Raw genomic sequence first — 21196 nt, forward strand, 5'->3', positions numbered from 1 at the left:
GTTGGCAAGGTGTTGGCTAGGTGGAGTTGGTACAACCATTAGCTTTTGCTACCCCTAAGGTTGAGTTTTGAAGAAATGGATAGTGTCATTGTTTCCCATCCTCATGTAGTATAAGCACAAGATATATCCCTGCCTTGGTCTTAGGTAGGGGCATTCCATGCTTATGTGGTTGGCACAACATATTAAACACTAGACCAATTCATGTCTTGGATATGGATGTGGTTGGCCTATAGTATCTTTCCTTACCTCGACCTTCCCATTGCTCAATCATTTACTCCATGATCATGATGGTTAAGTCTCCTATGTTGGATCAAATGCATTAAAATATCCTATATGACATTAAGGGACAAGAGGCTAAATTTCAAAGTTGTTTTATCCATGTAAAAACATCAGTAGAGTAAAATGTTAAACCCCATGAGTTATGGAGAGGTGGAGAGATTCTAGGCTTTATGGAGGAGGTTTAGGAGAAGATGTAGCAGTTACTCCCTCAAATCATGCCCACAAGTTTCCTTGATGAATCAATGTATACATGAAGTCTATTTAAGAGAAAACTAGTTAATACAAACTATGCATTATTTTTTATTAAGTTAATCTATGCATTAATCTCTCTAGCTTTAAGTTCTCCATTATGCTTAATCATGATGCTCCTTGATCACTATGAGCCTCCATGATGTTATCAATTGGTATCAGAGCCATTAGGATCAGAGCCATTAGGATCCTTAATCCTACTTGCATTAGCCTTATTAATCATTTACTTAATCCCTTTCATCAAATTTATCAAGTTTTGGTCATTTTTCCTGACTTTGCCATATACCCATTTACAATAGGGAGACATTACTTGAATTAGCTTGTTTTTCACTCAGAGGCATGCAAGCAACCCACATGAATTGATAAAAATTGCAGCACATCAATAATGGGATCCTTTGCATCAATTGGGAAACCCTAAAATTAAAGGCTATAAAGCAACATTGTCTAATTCAAGCTAGCCATGGGAGTTTTAGTACATGATGAACAAGCCTAGTGATCAAATTTATAATAAAAAAAACGATGCCAGTTGAATGTTGTCACTATTCTCCACAGTTAGAAATAAGTTTTGGTAAAGGTCAATTTAATCCATGCCCGATGTGCTTAATGTCTTATTTAATGGGCTCAAACCAAAGTTTATTCATTGCTCCTTAATTCTCCAAGTCTAACTCCATCATTTGGATCCTCCAAAGTTGCTCTATTTTTTGGTTTATAATAGAGGATTAAGCATCACTAATCAAGGCTAAATAGAGCCTAATCTCATTATCTTGGGGACATTGGTGGTTTATTCATGCCATTAGGGAGTTGTTATAAGCTTCTATCAACTTACATTATATTTTCTCTTTAATTTGGTGGCTCATTCACACCCTTTTCATTGCATCCTCAAATTATCAAGTTCTAGTGAGTCGTCTAATAGGAATTACATTAAAAGAAGATTAAAAAGATCAAGAAGAAGCAACACTACTATGCTTTATACAAGCGCTATGGTTTTAACTTTTGAGCAATAACATCCATATGTTTGGGGGAAGTGAATTCTAGTTTTTTGCTATTAAATCTGTAAAGGGACTAGACATTGGTTTTTGGGTATTCAATCCAAAGGTAAAACCTTCCCTAAATTGCTTATTCAATGAAGATAGATAAGTTTGAAGGTCAAAATTTCCACACTTTGCAAACTAAAATTAAATTCAATTTAATGAAGAAAGGATTATGGAATGTTGTAATAAACGGCAAAGACAAGAAGCCCAATTCGAGGGATGCAAAAGCTACATGGCTAGCTAAAGATGAAAAAAATACTTGCCATTATAGCCTTGGGTTTAAGTGATAATTGATCCATCATATAGATGGGAAGGGCACCTTAAATAAAGCTTTGAAAACACTGGCAGAAGCCAAAAACTCCAAAATCTCTCTTCTTATAAAGTTCTTTGAGTTGAAAATGAATGTGGGGGATTCTCTTCCCACTCACCTAAAATAAATGAAGAGAATTTTAACCCAAATTGTAGGAATCAACAAAAACATTGAAGATCATGAGGTTACTATAATGCTTTTAAAGAGCTTACTACTACACGATGAGTGAGTATGGTAACATTCTTACCACACTTACCAAGCTACCCTCTCCAAAACTAATGGATGTAGAGGCTTATCCACTCAAAGAGGAAAAGATGATCCAGTGAAGATGAGGTCACTATTACAAGGAGGAAGCTTACTTCAATCAAGGAGGCTCTAACAAGCATGGACCAAAGGCATCCTTTAAAGGACCATTCTAATTAGAGAAGGAGTTTCCTAAGAAGTCTTGTAACTTCTATGGAAAGTCTAACCATGAAGAGAAGGATTGTTTTACCCAAAAAAAAGCCTTACTTGTAGAGGGGAAGTAGATTCAAATGGAGATGAAGCAAAGGAAGAAGAAGGATTCTTAGCTGAGGTTAACTACCTTCTTGAAGATAGCTAGGCTTTCTAGACAAAATACAACCCAGCCTCCTATAGTCATCCCTTTATCCTAAACTAGTTGTAAACATAACTAGGGGGGCTAGTATCTAGCAACATAAATAGCATTATAACCTAACTTGAGTAAGACCTATGGGCATGAGCATGGTCATCATACCCATCATTGTAAATAGTAACTAGGACTAGCATTGTCATCAGCTTTAGTCATGGATATTTTGTTAAGGGAGGGAGGGTGTTGGATTAAATGCAACAAAATATCTTATATGATATTAGAGGACAGTGGGCTATGGTTCAAAGTTGTTTTATCGGTGTAAAAGCACCAGTAGAGATGAGTAAAATGTTAAACCCCATGAGTTATGGAGAGGTGGAGAGATTCTAGGCTGTATGGAGGAGGTTTAGGAGAAGATGTAGGAGTCACTTCATTAAATCACGCTCATGGGTTTCCTTGATGAATCAATCAATGTATACATGAATTCTATTTAAGATGAAAATAGGTTAATACAAAGTGTGCATGATTATACTAATCATCCTTGTGATTAAATTAATCTATGTATTAATCTCTCTAGCTTAAGTTTTTCATTATGCTTAATCAGATGACCCTTGTCACTATGAGCCTCCATGATGTTATCATTCTATGGTTGTTGTGGTCTAAGTCTCTTTTCCTTTGATGCCTAAGTCAAAGGATTCTTCCAAAAGGGGCTTCTTTAGGGATATTCCTTGAAGAAGTTCCCATGAAATTGTCAAAGTAAATGGTCTTCCTACAACATGGCTCAAAGTTCTTATGCCTGTCTGAGTACAAGGCATTAGGCAAGGTTGAATCAACAAAGATTCCTTCCAGGAATCTCCCAATTAGCTATTGGTCAAAATTAAATAAGTTTGAATTAGAAACTTACTTTAGCTATGCAACTTTAGCCTAAGGGTTTCTCCATTGTGAGATCCATGTCCCCACCGCGCAATGGATTCAGGGTACTAGCAGCGGAAGTAGCACTTCTTGTGTGATGCAGGGTCCCACACTCGGGACCTCGTCCACGGATATCCGGACAAGAGACTAATCCGTCGGTTTTTCCAAAACCAAACCCGAAAAAATTTTCCTTACCCGGAAAGCACGGGCGATAACTTTTTACTCTAACGTAGTCAAGATCATTTTACTGATCACGCTGATCCGCCGACTGCACCTATAAAGATACTCGGTCAAATCAAGGAAGAAACTTGCACTTGGATCATTGGGATCAACGCTTTTTTCCCCATTAAGAGGCACAGCCGTTGATTCCTATCCATAGAACAATTACTATCCGGGATTTACTTTATCTATCGTAAATAGAATTTGTGTCTCGATTTACGGATCCATCAGTCCAGCCTAACCCCATCCAGTCCCATGGGTTAGCCAACCGCCCAACCACTGTAGTGATGGGATCCGGTTAGGTTTTGTCCCGGGTACCAAGGAAAAGAGTTCCAAGGCCCCCTAGCCGGAAGTTCATGCAAACATAAAACTAGCCACACCACTTACACACCCAATATGAAATTGCCTTTTTCTTAGCATCAGCTAACTTTAAAACAATCCTTTAATGAAACCATTATGTCACTGATGACAATCCTCAAAGTCTCTGATTGAATCCTTATTTCCAGTCATTCATTCATCGGTATACTTATGGCATCATTGGCAACCAGAACGCTCACCACCTGTTCAGGGGCCTTTTCCATAGTTCTTAGCTCATAGTAACCGGCAATATATTCATATAACAGAATGGAACCATTATGTCACTGATGACAATCCTCAAAGTCTCTGATTGAATCCTTATTTCCAGTCATTCATTCATCGGTATACTTATGGCATCATTGGCAACCAGAACGCTCACCACCTGTTCAGGGGCCTTTTCCATAGTTCTTAGCTCATAGTAACCGGCAATATATTCATATAACAGAATGGAATCCCCGTGGAAGATCAGCAAGATCAACCCATAGATCCATATAAAAGAGCCATGGACTCATCCATTGGTCAATCAACCAGATCCATGCCCGGTTTCAGAAAACAACTCTTATTCCTTGTTCCAATATCTTCCACGACGCACGTGTGGGTATCTTCGGCAACCCAGAGCCCGAGCGCTGTATGGTCATCACCCTCTAGGATCCTTCGCAGGTGACCTAGCGCTTCACTCATAGGCCGCTTCCTTGGTCCCTCATCCACCGTACCAGAAGCTCACCATTTAAATCGAACCAAGGCTGGTCAAGACCTCGGCCGACCTTGCTACGCGAGACGTCCTCCATTGACTCTTCGTCAGCAGTTGCAACTTTATCAGTTAGGTCTCCATGACCTTAATCCACAAGACGATCAAAATGCTTCCCCAGCATTCTCGACATAAAACAGTCATTTACAAACAGTCACAAAATACAGTTTCTATATCGAACTCTCGTCTTTCCACATTATCCCTCCTCAATCCACATTACTTAATCCACATTCCATTCAATGTGTATTCATTTTCATCCATTTACTCATATCGATGACACATCATTTTCCATACACATTCACGTTCATTATTCTACATACACATCCATGCATACCTCCATTTTCACATCCTCATTCATACATCCACATCCACATATATAACCATCCATCCACATCTCCATGCATACATCCACATCCATAATCACATTCACATCCATACATCTACACCTATATGCATACATCCACATCTCCATGCATACATCAACATCTCCATGCATATATCCACATCCATAATCACATTCACCCATTCTTATAGCCACATATGCCTTCACATCTATTCTTTTACATCACATCCATTCTCGCCCTATCACAACCCATATACATCTTATCCCATCACATACACTTCTTACCTCATCCCATACACATCTTATCATATCTTAACTCATCTTATCACATCCTAACTCATCTCATATGCATCTTATCACATCTTATCACATCTCATACACCTCTTATCACATCCTATCACATCTCATACACATCTTATCACATCTTAACTCATCTTATCACATCCTAACTCATCTCATATGCATCTTATCACATCTTATCACATCTCATAAACCTCTTATCACATCCTATCACATCTCATACACATCTTATCACATCTTATCATATCTCATACACCTCTTATCACATCCTATCACATCTCATACACATCTTATCACATCCTATCACATCTCACATGCCTCTTATCACATCCTATCACTTCCCATATCTATTTATAGAATACAAGAGAATTCTTATATTTGATATAAGATTTCTCTACACATTTATTTATGCATAAATTCCATTTAAGGAGACTAACACTTTCGAAATAAAAATCAATCTTTTATGCATCTTCCTATGCATAAATTCATTTTAAATGAAAATGACTATTTTGAATTAAAATTCAATCTTTTATGCATCTTCCTATGCATAAACTCAATTTAGATGAGACTTGACACTTTTGAATTAAAAATCCATCTTTTATGCATCGTTCCTATGCATAAATTCAATTTGGATGAGAATAACACTTTTGAATTAAAAATCCACTCTTTTATGCATCTTCCTATGCATAAATTCAATTTGGTAGGAATTACACTTTTAGAATAAAAGAATTTCTCTTATGCATCTAAGTTATGCATAAAATCCATTTATGATGAAAATCACACTTTTAGTATAAAAAGAATATCTTTTATGCATACCACTGTGCATGAAATTCAATATGATAAAAGTAACACTTTTACAATAAAATAATCAACTTTTATGCCTCTATGCATGAAATCCAAATATGATAAAAGTAACACTTTTATATTAAAATAATCAACTTTTATGCATACCTCGATGCATGAAATCCAAATATGATAAAAGTAACACTTTTATAATAAAATAATCAACTTTTATGTATACCTCTATGCATGAAATTCAAATATGATAAAAGTAACACTTTTATAATAAAATAATTAACTTTTATGCATACCTCTATACATGAAATCCAAATATGATAAAAGTAACACTTTTATATTAAAATAATAATCTTTTATGCATACCTCTATGCATGAAATCCAAATATGATAAAAGTAACACTTTTATATTAAAATAATAATCTTTTATGCATACCTCTATGCATGAAATCCAAATATGATAAAAGTAACTCTTTTATATTAAAATAATAATCTTTTATGCATACCTCTATGCATGAAATCCAATTATGCATAATATAAAAATCAATTTCTCTATGATTACAATGAATATCTTTCAATTAATCTAGGATGATAATTCTTAGAATATGGTAAGAAGTTCTCTTTTCATGCTTTGAATGAAATTATTTTATGTGTAATTTTTATAAAAATTTGCCATAGCTCCGCTACTATGACTGATAAATCTTAATTTATTTTGAAGGATAAAGCTTATCATTAAGAGAATGATTAGAATGATCCCTAATTGGATCATTAACCCAATAATGGATTGAATCATCAATATTCATGAAATACATAAACTAAAAGCATAGAAAAAAGCCATTAATTTTGCCTCAAGCATAGATTAATCTTGGATTAAGGAAAAGCTTTATGAAAAGCTTCATTTGGATTGAGAATGGGTCATGAGTATGACCATTTCTTGAGTGAGAAAGAGAAATTACATAAAACCATTAGAATTAAGCATAAATGGAAATTTATGTAATTCTTAACTATCATTAATCAATTAACTTCAATAGCATTCATCAAATTATGTAACTCTTCACTACCATTCATCAATTAACTTCAATAGCATTCAAAAATCATTCCAATTAAGCTTCTCAAGCTTGAGAGGGGTTGAGAAGAGAGAAACATTGAGAAATTATAGAAAAGATCTAAATTCACCATTTACCTTACAAATTGCTTGATTCTTTGTTCACGGTAGAGGCCCCCAACCAATCAATTGGTTAAGTATGTTGATGGAGCCACCAATGGGGATTGAAGAAAGAGGGAAGCTCCAATTTCTCTAATTTGGAGAGAATTTTAGAGAATAGTAGAAATTAGCATTATTTCAGCATAGCTTTAGTATAGTAAAATTCTCCTATTTTTTTCAAAGGATTCATGTTCTATTTATAGGAGAGGGAAGCTCTAACCAAAGCTAACTGATTTTTAGAATTTTCTAGATTTCAGTTTGGTTGAATTTGGACTAGATTTGGACCTAGTTTGGTTACTTTTTGATTCGGTTTAGTTCCATTTTGATTTGGTTTGGTTCAAGAGAGAGGAGAGATAAAAATATCACATTATTTTTTAGTTTAAAACTCATTCAAGCATGTGAAGTATGCACCTCCTTTAAGGGACTCCCCTTCCTTACATATGTGTCAAAATGGAATCATTATATCCAAAATATCTCATATTGTTTATATTACTCATAGTTTCTTACTAATAAACCTTGTACATAGTCAACTCTTCATCTTATGTGAGCATTTACTCATTTTTGGGTATCTTCTTTTACAAATTGGATTTATCTCCTCCCCACATATGGATTGATCCTATAGGCCCACAAGAACCTTAATTGAACCATAATCCAAAAATTTCTGAAAATCTAGACCCTTAGGCTAAGGTCCTTTATACCCATTTCCAATTAATTCCAATTGCACATTGGAAAGTTCTTTTTGAATTTCTGTTTCAAGGGAACTCATTTTAATAATACGAGAAAATTTTCTACCTAAAAATATTCAAAATCTGAATATTCTCTCTCTAGAATATTCTCTCTCTAAGTTAAAATGGTTAGAAATAAGATCTTTTATATTTCTGAAGAGGGGATTGATTACAGGGGAAGATGCTGGATATCTTGAGAGGCTGGGGAGGAATCTTACATTCTCTCCCACTTGAAAAACGCGAGATGTCCTCATCTCGCAAACTGGGGTAATTTTGCAAGATGCACGATCAAAATGTCTTATATACAATACTCATTTTGTACAATGCTTGGCCACCCAACTAATATTTTGGGGACCAATAAGATAGTCTAGGAGGCTAATGTTTTAGCATAAATGTACATCACCAATATTACACAAGTCGTAAGCTTGGTGTTTGAATATCTTCTAGCATTACATAAGTCATAAGCTACGCATTTAACTATCTTTTGGCATTATACAAGTTGAAGCTCGGAGATTTCCTATAATCATTTGTACATGAAGTGCATTGCGTGGTACAAAAATACAACTTGAAGAAGTTGCCATGCATGAAGTAATGTTAGCCAATGTGGTTAACACATGTCTTTGGTGACTGTATTATTCCAAAAAGCTCTAATGCTTTGTGTTGGTAGCAACATTAAGGCAATATATCTTGTGAAAACCTTGGGCATATAAGGAGCAAGGATGCACTTGGCCTCTTCAATGGGTAGGGTGGTTGGAGACCTAGCCATAGACAATAATAAAGTTACACTCCTATGATACAACAAAATCAAACACCTATAGTTCTGGATCTCCATGTACTTCTTTACATCTATAGGCAAAGTTTTAAGCTAGATTAGGCTCCAAGATAGATTGTGGATCTTGAAAAAATGGGATACCTCCTTCTTCTTTGTCATGTGATGTGCCCCATTTTGGAAAAGCATGCTCTTCTAATGGCCCTATGGAATGATCTTAAAACACATGCTCCAAATCTACATCCATGGGGCTATGTCTATGATAGTTAATAGAGCTTTGGAGTGTCTACTAGTATATCTTATGCTCTCAAAACATAGGTGATTTGATTAGCTTTTGCTAGAACTTATAGTGCAATCAACTCTCCGAGGATCTTCGTGGGTTTGTTCCTACATATATTCCCTCCACTTAGCCAACTCTAAATCTTTGATGTCAGATAGTTTGCATGCTTTAGATAGAAGAATCCCTTACTCTCTGAAAGTGTGGCCAAATACTAGAGATGCCCACAAATGACCTTATCTAAGCTCAATATCCCTTCTGGCTTGTACACATGGGAGTGGTGGGAGACCAAGTGGTGATATGTGTTGATGGCTTTGGATAACCCTTCAGCCACCATCCATGACCAACCATGAAATAGGGTAGGATGATTAATAGTAGGGACATGCCCTTGTAGCTTTCCTAGTATATCTAGCAATAACACCTTCTCATCAGGAAGAAATCACCATGAAATAGGGTAGGATGATTAATAGTAGGGACATGCCCTTATAGCTTTCCTAGTATATCTAGCAATAACACCTTCTCATCAAGGAAGAAATCAGTGAGCTATAACAACATTTCCCACACTCAAAAGTTGAGAACAATGGGGTGCAATGTCATCGTAGTTAAGAGATTGAAGGGGTTCTCAACTCGATACTCATCATCCATGAAAGACATGAGAATAGGTATAACACGAGACCACCTGAGACACTCGCATGAAGTAAACAGAGGGTATTAGATCTCGAATGTCTAGTTGTTGCTGAATCAAGGCAAGATTTAAGCAAGACACCATGCCATGCCATGTGGTTGTGGATCTATTATGTTAAAAATCATGGTAGAGCTTGCTCGAGAATGCTTGTGGGGCTATGGGGGATCATAAGTAGGCACCTCCATAGCTAGTGAAGAGAAGAGGATGTGTGAGGAGAGTAAGTACTTGTTTGTAGAGACAATGCAAGTACACAAAAAAAGGATATGTCAAAAAAATGTAGCATGCTCATTTCATGATAGCCTCTAATATAGGCTTTCTGTACATTGTGAGTGGCTCATCTATATGCCACATCATCATCCTCACCTTCCACATAACCATTATCCTTATGTCCTCCATCATAGCACCCATTCACATGGTGCTTCTACATTGGTACACGGGACAGGGCACTACATATTCCAACACCCCCCCTTGATGCTAAGTTGGCCATACCTACTAGAGAATAAGTGCAAAATCATACACATACATTCATTCATGTGTGGTCATCAAATCAACATGAGTTACATCATCGGTGCCTAGAAGTGGCATCCATCATCATGGAAAACAGAACACGGGTCTCACACATCCATTTCATCACATACATAGACCTCACACATCTACATGCTATGACATACATATAGGCTACATCTTTGCCAGGGTTGCCTAAGCCCATGGTTGTCATACATTAACATAAACATTGTTGACATCAAAGTATCATCACGTCATCAACATCCATTTGTGACAACACCATATCATGGTACCACCATCATAATATCATCTACATGCCTACATATACATGGCTTACATCTTGACATAGGCTTTTATGGAAACATACATTGAAGCATTTCATACATTGCTTCGTCATAACATAGAGAACCATCATTGAACCATATGAGACAATATTGCATAGCATCTTCATCCATGGCTTCATTGGAAACAATCCTTTCAACATAGCATAAACTTGAGGCATAACATCCATAATGCAAGCATACCATAATCATGGACATCATCATGTTGGAGTAGAACATAGGGTCTTCATCATCATTGTTGTAGCCTCCATCTTCATTGGTCTTCATGGCATCACCATTATTGAGGTGGCATCCATAGACTTCATAGTCATTGAAAACGAGTACAACATCATGACATTGAAGACTTTGAACCTCATGAGCATCATATGCAGCATAAAACTCCATGGCACACATAGATACCATGCATATATACACATCCAGCTTGGTGAGCACTTTGAGAGGTCTTACCACATGGAATTCCAGCTCCCCATGTAAGGTTCCTCCCTTTTAAAAATGGGAGAAACACTTAAGATAGTCCGCTAGGTCTTATCTTGGAAAAAATTTCCTATTCATCGACACCTTAATCCTGTAGAGATTCAAGGATACGATTCATAGGTATGACCTAGCTCTATCCCGCAGGGGGAGCGTGATTTTCTAAACATCAAATCACCCATAGGGCAATTGATCAAAAATTGGGCAACTACTAGACTTGATTTCTAGAGACAACGCTTTTTTCCTCATCTTATGCAAGGCACAACCGCTGGCCTAGTCTTCTAGAATAGAGTTGCCCAAGAACCTAACTATCTAACGTAGGGCTTTCACTTAATCTGTTGGAAAGCTACCCGACTAATCGGGTCCACCCGTCCGTAGGATGGTGCCGTCAGGGCATTCCATCCTCCCACTTTCCACCCTACTCACGCATCAATTTGTTTTCTAATTTATACTACCACACTGTTTGACATAAATAAACATATTCCTTAATTAGGGCCCTTCTTCACAAGGTTCGTTAAAACAGCCTTCTTACACAATACAATCATACCAAAGACAAGATGTAATTATATAAAAAGTTTATACATGATTCCATTTCCATACAAGCCAAACTGGCTCTCTTATTCTTATTCTACCAATGATCTAGAATTCGGCCTTCCAGCCTCTACATGCTGGGCAAAACCCTACGTGTAAGATTCCTCTCCCAACCCCTTTTTGATGTCTAGTATCTTCCCCTGTAATCAACCCCTCTTCAGAAATATAAAGACCTTGTTTCTAACTATTTTAGCCTAGAGAGAGAAAATATTCTAGAGAGAGAATATTCAGATTTTGAATATTTTTGGATAGAAAAATATCTCTTATAATTCAGATGAGTTCCCCTGAAACAGAAATTCAAAAAGAATTTTCCAATGTGCAATTGGAATTAATTGGAAATAGGTATAAAGAACCTTAGCCTAAGGGTCTAGATTTTCAGAAATCTTTAGACTATGGTCCAATTAAGGTTCCTATGGGCCAATAGCATCAATCCATGTGTAGGGAGTAGATAAATCCAATTTGTAAAAAAGAAGATACCCAAAAATGAGTAAATGCTCACATAAGGTGAAGAGTTGAAAATGTACAAGGTTTATTAGTAAAAAACTATGAGCAATATTAAAAATATGAGATATCTTGGGAATAATGATTTTATTATGACACATATGTAAGGAAGGGGAGTCCCTTAAATGCTCACATAAGATGAAGAGTTGAAAATGTACAAGGTTTATTAGTAAAAAACTATGAGCAATATTAAAATGATTCCATTATGACACATATGTAAGGAAGGAGAGTTCTTTAAAGGATGTGCATATTTCACATAAGATGAAGAGTTGAAAATGTACAAGGTTTATTAGTAAAAAACTATGAGCAATATTAAAATGATTCCATTATGACACATATGTAAGGAAAGAGAGTTCTTTAAAGGAGGTGCATATTTCACATGCTTGAATGAGTTTTAAACTCATAAAAATTGAGATATTTCATCTCTCCTCTCTCCTCATTTAAGTCTAGTTCCAAAAAGTTAGCTTAACTGACCTAAAAATGGTCAAATATTGACCAAACTGATTTAGAAAATTCTAGAATCAGTTTGTTTGGTTAGGAGCTCAATTTTTCCTATAAATAGAAGCCTCCCCCTTGTTGAAAAATAGATAGTGTTTATGCATCGTTACTCTACTCCACCTAAGCCAAGAACTGTGAATTCATTTAATAATTCACTAGTTTTTGGAGCTTCCCTCTTTCTTCAATCCCCATTAGTGGCTCCATCAACATACTTAACCAATTGATTGGTTGGGGGCCTCTACCGTGAACAAAGAATCAAGCAAGTTGTAAGGTAATTAGTGAATATTGATCTTTCTATAATTTCTCAATGTTTCTCTCTTCTCAACCCCTCTCAAGCTTGAGAAGTTTAATTGGTATGGTTTTTTTTTTAAAATGCTATTGAAGTTTGAATAGTAGTGAAGAGTTACATAATGCTATTGAAGTTAATTTTCATTTATGTTTAAATTCTAATGATTTTAATGTAAATTCTCTCTCTCACTCAAGAAATGGTCATACTCATGACCCATTCTCAATCCAAATCAAGCTTTTCATAAAGATTTTCCTTAACCCAAGATTAAGCTATGCTTGAGGCCAAATTAATGGCTTTTTTCTATGCTTTTAGTTTATGTATATTAATGATTCAATCCATTATGGATTAATAATCCAATTAGAGATTATTTTTAATTATTTCCTTAATGATAAGCATTATCCCTTAGAAAAATTGAGATTTATCAGTCATAGCAGCGGAGCTATGGCAAAATTTTTATAAAAATTATGCATAAAATAATCTCATTCAAAGCATAAAAAGAGGACATCCTACCATATTCTAGGAATTATCATCCTAGATTAATTGAAAGAATTTCATTATAATCATGGAGAAATTAAATTTTAATATCATGCATAAAGGATAAGTTTTTATATCAAAAGTGTTATTTTTACCATTTTTATTTCATGCATAGAAGTATGCATAATGGATAAATTTTTATATCAAAAGTGTTATTTTTACCATTTTTATTTTCATGCATAGAAGTATGCATAATGGATAAATTTTTATATCAAAAGTGTTATTTTTATCATTTTTATTTTCATGCATAAAAGTATGCATAAAGGATAAATTTTTATATCAAAAGTGTTACTTTTATCATTTTTAATTTTCATGCATAGAAGTATGCATAAAGGAAAATTTTTATATCAAAAGTGTTACTTTTATCATTTTTAATTTTCATGCATAGAAGTATGCATAAAGGAAAATTTTTATATCAAAAGTGTTACTTTTATAATTTTTAATTTTCATGCATAGAAGTATGCATAAAGGAAAAATTTTTATATCAAAAGTGTTACTTTTATCATATTGGATTTCATGCATATAGGTATGCATAAAAGATATTCTTTTTATACTAAAAGTATGATTTTCCTCATAATTGGATTTTATGCTTAACTTAGATGCATAAGAGAAATTCTTTTATTCTAAAAGTATAATTCCCTACCAAATTGAAATCATGCATAAGAAGATGCATAAAAGATTGATTTTAATTTCGAAAGTGTTAGTCTCCTTAAATGGAATTTATGTATAAATAAATGTGTAGAGAAATCTTATATCAAATAAAAGAATTCTCTTTTTTTTTTTTTTAAAGATATGAAATGTGATAAGATGTGATAAGAGGTGTATGAGATGTGATAAGAATTGATAAGATGCGTATGGAAAGTGATAGGATGTGATAAGAGGTGTGATAAGAGGTGATAAGATGCTTATGAAATAAGTTAGGATGTGATAAGATGAATTAAGATGTGTATGGGGGGATGAGGTAAGAAGTGTATGTGATAGGATAAGATGTATATGGGTTGTGATAGGGCGAGAATGGATGTGATGTAAAAGATTAGATGTGAAGGTATATGGGGTTATATAAATGGGAATGTGAAAATGGATGTATGTATGTGGATGTGTGGACATGGAGATGGGAGTGTGGAAGTATGAACATGAAAATGGATATATGCATGAAGATGTATATGCATAGATGTAAATGTGGATGTAGATGTGGATGTATAGATGTGAATGGATGTGGATGTATAGATGTGAATGGAAATGTGGATGTGGATGTATGTGAATGTGGATGTAGATGTGGATGCATGTATGTGAATGTGAATGTAGATGTGAATGTGGAATGTGGATGTATAGATGTGGATGTATGGGAATGTGGATGTGGATGTATGTGAATGTGAATGTAGATGTGGATGTATAGATGTGAATGTGGAATGTGGATGTGGATGTATGTATGTATGTGGATGTAGATGTGGATGTATGGATGTGTATGTATGAATGTGGATATGGGATGTGGATGTATAAATGAGGATGTGAAAATGGAGGTAAGCATGTAGATGTGGATGCATGGATGTGAATGTGGATGTGGATGTGGATGTGGATATGGATGTGTATGTATGAATGTGGTGGATATGGGATGTGGATGTATAAATGAGGATGTGAAAATGGAGATAAGCATGTAGATGTGGATGTATGGATGTGAATGTGGATGTGGATGTGGATGTATGGATGTGGATATGGATGTGAATATATGATATGTGATGTGAAGGAATCTGAAGTGAAGAGATGGAAAAGGAGGTGATTGGATGAGTACACATATACATGGAATGTGGAATAAGTAATGTGGATTAATGAGGGATAATGTGGAAAAATGAGAGTTAATATAGAAACTGTATTTGTAAACTGTTTGTAAATGCTGTTTGTAAATGGCTGTTTTATGTCAAGAATGCTGGGGAAGCATTTTGACCGTCTTGTGATTAAGGTCGTGGAGACCTAACTGATAAAGTTGTAACTGCTGACGGAGAGTCAATGGAGGACGTCTCGCGTAGCAAGGTCGACCGAGGTCTTGACCAGCCTCGGTTCGATTAAAATGGTGAGCTTCCGGTACGGTGGATGAGGGACCAAGGAAGCGGCCTATGAGTGAAGCGCTAGGTCACCTGCGAAGGATCCTAGAGGGTGCTGACCATACGGTGCTCGGGCTCTGGGTCGCCTAGGATACCCACGCGTGCGTCGAGGAAGATATTGGAACAAGGAGTAAGAGTTGTTTTGTGAAACCGGGCATGGATCTGGTTGACTGACCTTGCTGGTCCTCAACGGATGAGTCCATGGCTCTTTTATATGGATCTGTTGGTTGATCTTGCTGATCTTCAACGAGAGTCCATCTTGATAAGTGATTATATTGCCAAGTATTATGGGCTAGGAACTATGGAAACGGCCTCTGTGTGGACAGGTGGTGAGCGTTCTAGTTGCCAATGATGCCATAGATACTCTGATGAAGGAATGATGGGAAATTATGAATCAACCGGATAAATTGAAAGATTGTGATCAGTGGTACTATGGTTTCATTAAAGGATTGTTTTAAAGTTAGCTGATGCTAAGAAAAAGGCAATTTCATATTGGGTGTGTAAGTGGTGTGGCTAGTTTTATGTTGCATGAACTTCCGACTAGGGGGTCTTGGAACTCTTTTCCTTGGTACCCGGGACAAAACCTAACCAAATTCCAAATTGGATCCCATCACTATAGTGGTTGGGCGGTTGGCTAACCCATGGGATCGGATGGGTTAGGCTGGACTGATGGATCCGTAAATCGAGACTCAAACTTTTGTTTTTACGATAGATAAAATAAATCCCGGACAGTAACTGTTCTATGGATAGGAATCAACGGCTGTGCCTCTTGAATGGGGAAAAAAGCGTTGATCCCAATGATCCAAGTGCAAGTTTCTTCCTTAATCTGACCATGTATCTTATAGATGCAATTGGATCAGCTCGAACAGAAATGTTCTTGACTACGTTAGAGTAAAAAGTTATCCAGGTGGAATCGCCCATGCTTTCCGGTAAAGGAAGTTTTTCCGGGTTCGATTTTGGAACAACCGACGGATTAGTCTCTTATCCGGATATCCGTGGGTGAGGCCCCGAATGTGGGACCCCTGTCCCGCGCGAGAAGTGCTACTTCCGCTGCCAGTATCGTGAATCCGTTGCTCGGTGGGAACAGGGATCTTACAGTTGGTATCAGAGCATTTGGTTAATAAAGATCAACTGAGAAGACAAATATGTCAAAAATTTATCAAGAAACAAAAAAAAGGTTGTAATTGTGTGATATAAGTCATACAATTTGATATTCAAACTAAAATTCGTAATTTGGTAATTGGGTCTTCAGATGGAAGTACCACAATTATATAGAATCCCTGACTTGCTTGAGGCCTAGACATGATGGTATTTACCTTATAATTCCAAGGGCCGTGACTAACTGTATATACCGAGAGTATACTGCAGCTCTTTACTGACAGTATATACGAGTAAATCTAAGACTTGAAATTATAAGCGTTAATGCTATCCAGAGGATGATTTCGAATGTGGTTGATATGATTTTTAATTCTATTTGAGAATTGATGAATTGAATTGGATTCTGATTGAAAAATGATGATCCTTGAAATTTGGTTGAAATGTAATAAGCTGAGCGAAACCTCAATGAGGATGAATGGGACGAGTCCCTGTGATGATATTCATAACTGGAATGATGATAATGATTTCAGCAAATCACTATGAGATTAGTGGATTGTGCTGTCAGATTGCTACTATTAATACTTGACCGTTAGATCAAGTTAAGGGATGACAAATTGAGAACTTACTTGACTAAAATTCCCGTGGAGGAATGTTCAGAAGGAAATTTTTCGGTCTAATGGACCATTATCATGTTAAAGATATGAATGATATGATCTGAATGAATTGTTGATAAGTTCTAAGGGATATTTATCCTAGTATTCTGTTGGGTTGACCAGAATATAAGGAACCCCAGAATAAAATTGGATCTTAAGAAAAAGAGTTGTTCTCTTCCTACGAGATGAGAACATCTCGCGCTTTTTTTTAAGTGGGGTAGAATGTAAGAATTCTCCCCAGTTTTTGAGGTATTTAAAAATAAGAATCTCCTCTCTAATCTTATAAGTTATAACTATTCTCTCTCTAATACATAAATTTTTGACAGAATCATGAGACGAGGAAATCGTAGCCGTCAGCAGCCAGACCCTGTCACTGAAGATAACGAACTTGATCCTGATGTTCGCAAGGCTCTTCATAGGACTCAACCAGGACCCTTCAAAGGAGAAGGGGAGAACCTAGGTGAGACTGTGGAGAAATGGGTGGAAGCCATGGAAGAGTATTTTGACGTCACAGGTTATAATGAGCTGAGCAAAATAGCTCTTGGCCAGTTGAAAATAGTGGAAACAGCCAGGGTAGCATGGAGGAACCACTGTGACACCAACCGTCTAAATAGAAATACTCAATCTTGGAATGACCTAAAAACCTATTTGAGAAAGAGATTTTGTCCCCCTGGATTTTTGGAAACCAAAATGAATGAATTTTTAGAACTAAAGCAGGAGAACAAAACCATTGAAGAATATCACCAAGCCTTTGCTCTTCTACTCAAATACTCACCACCTCTAGATGAAGAACAGCTCATGGCCAGGTTCATTCGGGCAATGAACGAACCTTTGGACACACTGGTCAAAAATGCCAAACCAGTGTCCATGGCTGAAGCAGTAAAAATGGCAAAGGATTTTGCCAAAGCCTTTGTAGTAAAGGTCCCGCCAAAACCTGCACCCTCTAACTTTAAAAGATTCCAAGCCCAGGAAGGTACTTCAAACTTTCCACCTCCAAAGAGGCAGCAAGGACCGTTTCAGAATCAAGATGCAGGAAGATTCCAAAGTGAAGGAAGATCCTTCCCCCAAAATACTTTCTCAGGAGGACCATCTATTTTAAGGATGCAGAACAATGAACCCAGAAGTGAGAACCGGTGTTTTGGATGCCAAGGTTTTGGTCATCAGTTAAAAGACTGCCCAACTCCTGCCATGTCAAGGGGACAGGGAAGTCTAGGACCCCGAATTCAGAGACCAATTCCTTCATACCAGTCTAATCAGGGTCCGTCTCACCCAAGCCAGGGTAACCCCAGAAGAACTCCAAATCAACCATCTACCTCTACCCAGAATAACCTTAGAACTCCTTTCCAGAACAGGGGCAACCAAAGAGAAAGAATTCCACCTCAGACTGCAGCAGCCAGAGCAGTCACAATTTCAGAAGAAGTAGAAGAGGAAAGAAGGGCAGATCTTTACTGCAATTGAAAAACCAAGGACTTAACAGACAGTTCTCAAGTCATCCATACTCCAGCAGAATACCAGGGAAAAATCGACCGTCCACTTCCAAGGCGTAAAGTTGAATGTGATTGAAGAAGAAGAAGATGTAATGAAAGAAATCATACTCCACCTGCAAGATGAGGACATCTCGCGTTTTTTAAGTGGGGTAGAATGTAAGATTCCTCTCCCAACCCCTTTTTGATGTCTAGTATCTTCTCCTGTAATCAACCCCTCTTCAGAAATATAAAGACCTTGTTTCTAACTATTTTAGCCTAGAGAGAGAAAATATTCTAGAGAGAGAATATTCAGATTTTGAATATTTTTGGATAGAAAAATATCTCTTATAATTCAGATGAGTTCCCCTGAAACAGAAATTCAAAAAGAATTTTTCAATGTGCAATTGGAATTAATTGGAAATAGGTATAAAGAACCTTAGCCTAAGGGTCTAGATTTTCAGAAATCTTTAGACTATGGTCCAATTAAGGTTCCTATGGGCCAATAGCATCAATCCATGTGTAGGGAGTAGATAAATCCAATTTGTAAAAAAGAAGATACCCAAAAATGAGTAAATGCTCACATAAGGTGAAGAGTTGAAAATGTACAAGGTTTATTAGTAAAAAAACTATGAGCAATATTAAAAATATGAGATATCTTGGGAATAATGATTTTATTATGACACATATGTAAGGAAGGGGAGTCCCTTAAATGCTCACATAAGATGAAGAGTTGAAAATGTACAAGGTTTATTAGTAAAAAACTATGAGCAATATTAAAATGATTCCATTATGACACATATGTAAGGAAGGAGAGTTCTTTAAAGGATGTGCATATTTCACATAAGATGAAGAGTTGAAAATGTACAAGGTTTATTAGTAAAAAACTATGAGCAATATTAAAATGATTCCATTATGACACATATGTAAGGAAAGAGAGTTCTTTAAAGGAGGTGCATATTTCACATGCTTGAATGAGTTTTAAACTCATAAAAATTGAGATATTTCATCTCTCCTCTCTCCTCATTTAAGTCTAGTTCCAAAAAGTTAGCTTAACTGACCTAAAAATGGTCAAATATTGACCAAACTGATTTAGAAAATTCTAGAATCAGTTTGTTTGGTTAGGAGCTCAATTTTTCCTATAAATAGAAGCCTCCCCCTTGTTGAAAAATAGATAGTGTTTATGCATCGTTACTCTACTCCACCTAAGCCAAGAACTGTGAATTCATTTAATAATTCACTAGTTTTTGGAGCTTCCCTCTTTCTTCAATCCCCATTAGTGGCTCCATCAACATACTTAACCAATTGATTGGTTGGGGGCCTCTACCGTGAACAAAGAATCAAGCAAGTTGTAAGGTAATTAGTGAATATTGATCTTTCTATAATTTCTCAATGTTTCTCTCTTCTCAACCCCTCTCAAGCTTGAGAAGTTTAATTGGTATGGTTTTTTTTTTAAAATGCTATTGAAGTTTGAATAGTAGTGAAGAGTTACATAATGCTATTGAAGTTAATTTTCATTTATGTTTAAATTCTAATGATTTTTATGTAAATTCTCTCTCTCACTCAAGAAATGGTCATACTCATGACCCATTCTCAATCCAAATCAAGCTTTTCATAAAGATTTTCCTTAACCCAAGATTAAGCTATGCTTGAGGCCAAATTAATGGCTTTTTTCTATGCTTTTAGTTTATGTATATTAATGATTCAATCCATTATGGATTAATAATCCAATTAGAGATTATTTTTAATTATTTCCTTAATGATAAGCATTATCCCTTAGAAAAATTGAGATTTATCAGTCATAGCAGCGGAGCTATGGCAAAATTTTTATAAAAATTATGCATAAAATAATCTCATTCAAAGCATAAAAAGAGGACATCCTACCATATTCTAGGAATTATCATCCTAGATTAATTGAAAGAATTTCATTATAATCATGGAGAAATTAAATTTTAATATCATGCATAAAGGATAAGTTTTTATATCAAAAGTGTTATTTTTACCATTTTTATTTCATGCATAGAAGTATGCATAATGGATAAATTTTTATATCAAAAGTGTTATTTTTACCATTTTTATTTTCATGCATAGAAGTATGCATAATGGATAAATTTTTATATCAAAAGTGTTATTTTTATCATTTTTATTTTCATGCATAAAAGTATGCATAAAGGATAAATTTTTATATCAAAAGTGTTACTTTTATCATTTTTAATTTTCATGCATAGAAGTATGCATAAAGGAAAATTTTTATATCAAAAGTGTTACTTTTATCATTTTTAATTTTCATGCATAGAAGTATGCATAAAGGAAAATTTTTATATCAAAAGTGTTACTTTTATAATTTTTAATTTTCATGCATAGA

Source organism: Cibotium barometz, chromosome 66 (genome assembly GCF_041138505.1).
Source record: "Cibotium barometz isolate CiBa-2024 chromosome 66, ASM4113850v1, whole genome shotgun sequence".
In the NCBI taxonomy this organism is placed as follows: domain Eukaryota; kingdom Viridiplantae; phylum Streptophyta; class Polypodiopsida; order Cyatheales; family Cibotiaceae; genus Cibotium; species Cibotium barometz.